At 39.6% G+C, this 8038-nt stretch overlaps 1 pseudogene; it reads right to left on the bottom strand.

The window, feature by feature from the left end:
• Window positions 1-5384: 5384 nt before the first annotated feature.
• On the bottom strand, window positions 5385-5892 carry LOC140498294 (ubiquitin-conjugating enzyme E2 L3-like; annotated as a pseudogene).
• Window positions 5893-8038: the final 2146 nt, after the last annotated feature.

Raw genomic sequence — 8038 nt, 5'->3', positions numbered from 1 at the left:
AGACATCTTCAACCTGAAAATAATAATTGTTCTTAATAGTTTCTAAAACATTTCCTCTAGTACAGTACATTAGTACCTGTTTCAAATGTAAACTCACTTTTCTCCCAGCTACAATATCACTCTTCTGCCTGTTTTTGTGGTTTGGTTGTTTTTCAGATGTGTCCAACTCTTCATGACCCCATTTTCGGTTTTCTTGGCAAATATACAGGAATGGTTTGCCATTTCTTTCTCTAGCTCATTTTACAGATGAGAAAACTAAGGCCAACAAGGTTAAGTGACTTGCCCAGGATCACATAACTAGTAAGGGTCTGAGGTTGGATTTGAACTCAGGAAGATGAGTCTTCCTGAATACAGGCAGGCATTTCACTGTGCCGCCTGGATGCCTAAGGTATAAGAGATTCTTGTGAATCAAATTCACAAGAGCATCTCTAAACCTGGGAATCAATCCTGAGCCTGCCAGTACACGCACTACAAAAGTCAAGGGGGAGAGCTGAAGCAGCTACTATGATACAGCAGAAAGAGCGCAGAACTCTCTGGAATGAGAGCATGTAGGTTCATGCTTATAATCTACGGGAGCCACATGACCTTGAACAGCTTCCCCATGCATAAAATGAAGGTGTTGAACTAGATGGCTTCTGAGATCTCTTACAGATCTGCATCCACGATCTTCTGACCTCATCTATAAAAGAGAGGAGAAGGAATAAGCATCTATTAAATGTTCCAGGCATTGTGCTAAGTACTTTACCAGTATCTCATTGGATCCTTATAGCAACCCTGGGCAGGAGGTGCCATCCTTATCCTCATTTTACAGTTGAGGAAACTGAGGCAGAAATTAAATGATTCATCCAGGGCCACACACTTAGCAAGCATCTGAGGCTGTATTTGAACTCTTCACTTCCAGACCCAGTGCTCCAGCCACTAAGTTACCTAATTGCCTGGTGATAACAATATTTGTAACAAGCCTTTAAATGCCTTAAAGGGTAAGCTGTTAATATTCTTTCCAATACGCTCTGAAGATATAGAATGAAGTCTTACAAAGCTATGTAGAATCTGAATAGTATGAGCGTAGACTCATAGACTTCTCTAAATCCCAGAGTGTCAGTCACTCAAACAAGGGCATTTTAGGACTTCTCATGTTGAGTAATAAACCTAAAGAATCTGTTACCTTGAGGTGATAGAAGCCAGAAATTAAATAATTTCAAGAAGGATTAAGACAATTTAATGACTGACAGAGGCCTATTTGCAGGGGTCAGGAACCTGCAGCCTTGAGGCTACATGAAACCTTCCAGGGTCTTGGGTGTGACCTCTTGACTGAGTCCAACTTTTACAGAACAAATCCTTTTATTAAGGGGATTTGTTCTGTGAAGTTTGGATTCAATCAAAAGGCCTCACTTGAGGACCTACAGGGCTACCTGTGGCCTCAAGGCTTCAGGTTCCCCATGCCTGGTTTAGAGAATATGATAATAAAACCTTCTACTTATATGACATTTTTAAGATTTGCAAAATGCTTCCTGTACATCATCTCATTTGCTTCTCACCACAACCCTGAGAAAGGTGCAATTATCACTCCCATTTTTCAGATGAGGAAAGTCAATCAACAAGCATTTATTAAGTACTGTGTGCCAGGCACTATGCTAAATGCTGGAAATATGAAGTCAAAAACATGGTGCTGTTGTAAGGGCTACCCTTATTTTCTCTTAAAGTCTAATGGGGGAGAAATATCCAAACATCTAGGAACAACCAAGATATATACAGTGTAAATGGGACGTCATCTCAAAGGGAAGGCGTTAGCAGTGGAAGGGTATGGGGAAGGGCTATTGCAAAAGGAGAGATTTGATCTGTCTTGAAGGAATCCAGGGAAGCTAGGAGGCAGAACTGAGGAAGGAAGACATTCCAGGCATTTGGGATAGTCAGTGAAAAAGCACAGAGTTCAAGAGAGATGGGGTGAGAATTGGCAGAAGGACAATGTCACTGAATCATGGGATATGTAGAAGGGTATGAGAAGACTGAAAAGGCAGGAAGGGGCCAGGTTGTGAAGGGCTTTAAAAGCCAAAGAGGACTTTGTATTTGATGCTGGAAGTCATAGGATCTACTGGCATTTATTGCATAGGGATGTAACATGGTCAGACTTGCATTTTATGAAGATTACCACAGGAGCACTTTGGGAACAGAAGGGAATAAGGATTTATATAGCACCTACTGTGTGCTAAGCTCTTAACAAATATGTTATCATTTGATCCTCCCAACAACCCCAGGAGGCAGAGGCTCTTGTTATCCCTATTTACAGTTGAGGAAACTGAGGTAGGTAGCTGTTAAATGACTTGTCCAGGGTCACATAACTAGTTTGAAGTTAGATTTGAACTCAGATCTTTCTGACTCCAGGCCCAGAGCTCGATTTATTTTGCCACCTAGTTGCCTGTATTTTGGTGGGAGGTTGGATCAGAGTGGGATGATGCTTGCCACAGAGAGACCAACTAAGTAGCTACTGTAATAGTCCAGATGGGAGGTAATGAGTGCAGGGGATATGTATAGGAGCGAGGTTCTGAGGACAGAAATGACAAACATTTCTGACTGTTTGCCTATGTAAAGTGAAGAGTCAATCAATGTTGTGAGCCTGGGGGACTAGATACTGGTACCCTCAACAAGAATAGGAAAGTTAGGCAGAGGAGATGTTCGGTGAGAAAGACAATGATTCCTATTTTGGATATGAAGTTGGAAACCTCTACTGGATCCAGTTCAAGATGTCCAAAAGGCACTTGGCGATATGAGACTGGAGCTCTGGAGAGAGACAAGAGCTGGACATATAGGTCTGAGAATTTTAGAGGAGGAGGGGGGTTAGTGAGAAAGATGACTTCTCTTTTGGTCATGTTGAGTTTGAGATGTCTAAGGCATGTCCAGTCTGAAATGTCCAACAGACATTTGGTTATGTAAGAATGAAGGTCAGGAGGAAGGTTAGGGCTGGTTAAATAGATGTGAGAATCATCTACGTAGAGATGACAACTGAGAACCAATGCGATCATCAAGTGCAGGGGAAGAAAAGAAGAGGGTTCAGGAAAGACTCTTGGACACCTACAAATAGGTGTCACCTGGAGGGAGATCCAGCAAAGGAGACCGAAAAAGAGTATTCAGACAGGTGGGAAGAAAAGCAGGAGAAAGCAACCAGGAAAATGTGGAGCAGAGACAGTATCCAGAAGAAAGTAGTTATTTCTTCCACATTGAGACTTTCCCCATCACAATTTTGATATATCGTCAGTAAGCATAAGAAATTGCTGTAAATGGGAATTTGGGGGCAGCTTTGCAGAAGCCACAGATGATAGATGACAACACAGAAAAAGCTTAGAAACTCTGAAATGCTTAACTCAAATTTTACAAAAAGGTACTGTAAACACCCCATAAAGGAAAAAGAAAAAAATCACATTTCTTCTCTGGTATGAGGACAGGGTCAAAAAAATTTCACTGGATTTTCCAGATTGCAGGGAATCCTATGCCCCTAACCCCTGGGATGGGGAAGGGATAACTGTAATAGATTGTGTTAGAACTTTCTCACTTAAAAGCAAAGTGACTACATAGCTTGTCAGTTCAGGGCAGGTAGGTGGTACAGTAGATAGAGTACCAGACTTGGAGTCAGCAAAATTTGTCTTCTTGAGTTCAAATCTGGCTTCAGACACTTACTAGCTATGTGACTTTGGGTTTAACCCTTAACCCTGTTTGCCTCAGTTTCCTCCATAAAAATGAGCTGGAGAAGGAAATGGCAAACCATTCCAATATCTACCAAGAAAGCTCCAAATAGGGTCATGAAGAGTTGGCCACTACCAAGCGACAAATTAGTTCTAAAAATCATAGCTCTCTCATCTCTTAATACTTATACTTCAAAGGATTGTTAAAACAAGAGCACATTATAACCCATAAGGTACTATAGAAATGGAAGCCACTACCATTGTCAACATAATTTTTTAACTGCATTTTTATTCTGAAATTAAACACCAAGAAAAGAACATTTCTATATTTACAGCAGAACACAGAGTTATGTATATGGAACTGTGTCTCTATTTCATGCTACTTGCTTTAAATAAAAAGGCATATAATAAATTCTGAGGCTACTTGAAAACTGTAAGCTTGTCTGGGCTCTTGTGAACTTTCTTCTTTTTTGTGTCTGTTAAAAAATGTCTCAGTGTCTCCTTTTTGGCAACACTATTCTTATCTCCCTTCTCCTCTCCCCATTAATAAAAAATAAAACGGAGACAAACAAAACATTGTACAAAAAGACAGAGGCAAGAAACATAAAATCTATGCCATGGTCATGTAAAAAAATATGTATGTCTCTTTCTGCATCTTAAGTCTAATCCCTGTCAAGAGGTGACTGACATATTTCATTCTAGGTCCTCTGGAGACACAGTTGGTCAACACATCAATCAGAATTCTTGTCTTTCAAAGCCGTTTTTCTTTAAAATGCTGTGGTCCTTGTATACATTGTTCTCCTGGTTCTGTTCACTTCATCCTCTATTATTTCATACAACCTAGGATTCACTGAACATCTCTTTAGTCATTTCTTACAGGTCAATATTATTATTTTTTTAAGGATGGTGTCAAAACTACAATTACATATTCATATACCATAACCATTCTGTAACTCATGGGCACCCAATTAGAATCTAGGTTTTTTAGGGGTGCGGTTGCTATGCTTTCTTATTTCCTTTTGATTCCCCCCTCCTCTTCATGATCAAGAAGTTTATATTTCTTGAAACCATTTTCCTGTCAGTATCTCCTCCTTCTTTCCACCACCCCCATACCCAATTGTTTCTCTGTTTGAATTTGATGTATTTCTACACCACCTTTTTTCCCTCTCTCCCTCCTTCCCTCCCTCTTTTTCTCCTTCTCTCCCTCTCTCTCTGTCTCATTCTCTCTCTCTGTCTGTCTCTGCCTCTGTCACTCTCTCTGTCTGTACGTGTGTGTGCTAGCAACCCGTTTTTGTCCATTTCTCATAAAAGTTAATTCCTGTGGAGATGTCTTTAAGACATTTGATTCTGAAGTTCCTATTTGCCCAGTGACTCACATACCACATGATTGTATTCAGAGGCACTCCATGGTCTGGGAAGCATATGAAGAATGGGAATAAATCTCTGTGTTGCTTTTTTTTCTTAAAGATAGACTGAAGCTACCTTAAAGAAATCAAAACTAGAACATCTTAAATTTTCAAACCTTTTTTAAAATAGTTTTATTTAGACCACTTTTGATTAAGAAAACTGTAGAAAGTTAGTAACTGTCATAAGTCAACACCAGGAGGTAGCCCCTGTCAATTTCCCAAGGAGTCCTGGTTGCAGGGCTGTAGGAAACGCATTGCTCCAGGTCTCTACTCACCCTGGTTGGAATCAATCACAGAAGATTTAGTTCATGGGTCACTTTCCTCCATATTTCTTTGTAAATTCTTCAGCTTTATTTATTTATTTATTTTTTTACAATCCTTAGAATACTCTTCAGCTAGGTCAACCCAAAGGTCAACGTGCTCAGTTTGGGGGGGGGGGGTCATTCACCAGTGCTGTGAAGGACTGGATGACTTGTTCAGTTTTGGTTGCTGGCTTCTCATTTTCAGCACTAATCACTGGCAGTCAGATCTGCCCTTTTCCATCGATGTTAGGGTGGTAAAGCTTTGTTTTAAAAGTGATCTTAGGTGGTTTGAATGGATACTCTGCTGGGAAGTTGATTTCTGTTCCGAAGGCTCTGGTTATATGGGGGGTTGTCAGGAATGACAAATAAACAAACAAACAAACAAACAAACAAACAAATAAATAAAGTCAATAAATAACCTTCAACCACCTGGATGTTATGCAAGTTTTTCATCTCACCCTTGTGAATTTCTTTCAATTCCTTCATCAGTTTCCTGTTGGCTGCCATTTTGGATTTGGTGCTGCTGCTGTTCCACATTGTATAATCTCTGTAATCTTTTACATCTCCCCAACAGAAAACAGTTTCAGAAGCCATGGTTTGTGAGATGATTTGAATCTGAAATTCTTTTTATTTTCTTAATGGAGAAGTTACCAGGTAGCCTGTTGCTACACCTTGCTTCTTGTAACTTTGTTGAAATACCCTGATATCACACTTTGGGTTATCCTGCTGCACTGTGTAAAATATTTTTTTCTTCTATCAGCTGAAGCTGAAAGTGTTAGCCAACCGTAGGATTACCAGATGATAATTGGGACTTAATTATTTATGTGACTTGAATTAATTATTTAAAATGATAAAGTCGCATGGGAGAAGGGATGTGGAATGTAGACTTGTGTGAAAGAGGCTTGGTCCTCTGCCACAGAGCTGCTGTTTCCTTAATGATTTAATTTGTGTATTGGCACAGGTTGTTCATTTAGTAATGACTTAAACTTGTCTCCAGTGTCCTGAGGCCCTGTGCTGGTGTGTTTGTTTGTCAGCTCTGAAAATATAGAATGGAGAGTGGACATCTTGCTATTTCCACCACCCTTGGTTTGGCTTTCTGGAGACACATTATTTTGGCCTCTAATCTGTCGTTGTTCTGCCAAGATTTTATATTTGCTTCATCCATGTGAATTGTTTGTGGTTAATGGAGTTCATTAATAAATATGAAACAGCTTTCTCAATGGCGATGTGGGAGGGAGAAGAGGCAGATCTTTGTGAAAAGAAAAGAAAATTTAATTTAAAAATATGGAAGTCTCTGGCACGGCTACATCTCAGTGTGAACACTACCAAAATGGCTGTTTGCCTTTACTTTATTCATTCAGCTACCAAGCTGAGCAGAACAGTGAAGTCTCCTATTCTCTTTGCTCTATAACTGACATGATTCATTGGGTATATTTCTGTGTGGATCTGTGAAATGTCATGAAAAGAGAAGACATGTTAGGCTTCAGGTCAGCACGTTAAGAGCCATTTTAAAAACATTAATTCATGGGTCCTCTGAAATCCATATGTGGATCCTTTAGGTATGTGTGACCTCCAAGTTAAGAAAGAGGCTAAGATCTGAACATGAAGAAATACTCATACAGCTAGGTGGCACAAGGATAGAGCACAAGTCTCCAGTCAGGAAGACTTGAGCTCAAACTCAGCCTCAGACACTAAATGTATAATCCTGGAAAAGTCACTTATTGCTCCCTGCCTCAGTTTCCTCACTTGTAAAATGGGATTAATAATGTCACCTATCTGCTAGAGTTGTGAATATTAAAGGAGGCGATAACTGTAGAACGCTTGGCGTGGTGTCTGGTATATAGAGTAAGTACTATACAAATGTTAGCTATTATTATGTCAGTGAAGTAATGGATCCTTGAAGTAATAAAGTATATTACAGCTATTCCTTTGACATTTGGGAGCCAGGGGCTTGGCACACTTGTGATCTGGAAAATCTACCTTCCTACCAGAGAAGTCTGAATTTTTTCTTTTACTTTTATGGGATGTTTACAGTACTAACTGTAAAATGTGGGTTAAGTATTTGGTCATCATAGGCCTTTGTATATCATCTGTGACTTCTGCAAAACTCCCCCCAAATTTCCATTTAATTGCTTATGCTGAACCAAGATATATTTAAACCAAGATGGGGAAAGTTGCAATGTGGAAGGGATGACGGTAAACCCAAATCAAAATGGCAAGACCCAATAATGGGCTTCTTCAAGATATTTAGGCTCCACATTTCCATTTCCAAAAAAGTAGAGGCAATCAAAAACCCCATATCATGTGGGGGTTTTCATTCTTGTTTCTCCTTGTGGCATGAATCAGTGACACTTAATGGGGAGCAGCCACATGGCTTCAGTCTACATAACCATGAAGTTGGGATGAAAGGAGACTGAGAAACCCTGGAAATGGAAAGGATTCAAAACCTAAAAGCTTTGGTGAAAGTAATATGGCTCCTCTATTTTACTGTCTTTCATTAAGTCATTTATTTTCTTCTAAACTTACCTTCTTTCCACACAAAGCTGGTTGTTATCACACCATTTATTCCTGTAAGCTGTCAGCACTAGAAATCTTAACTCTTTGAAGAGTTGTAGAAAAATGTGCCTGTTTAAAGAAATAGATTTCACTTCAT

Source organism: Notamacropus eugenii, chromosome 4 (genome assembly GCF_028372415.1).
Source record: "Notamacropus eugenii isolate mMacEug1 chromosome 4, mMacEug1.pri_v2, whole genome shotgun sequence".
NCBI classification, from domain to species: domain Eukaryota; kingdom Metazoa; phylum Chordata; class Mammalia; order Diprotodontia; family Macropodidae; genus Notamacropus; species Notamacropus eugenii.
Note: the sequence above shows the minus strand (reverse complement) of the source record. Positions and strands in the feature narration are given on the sequence as shown.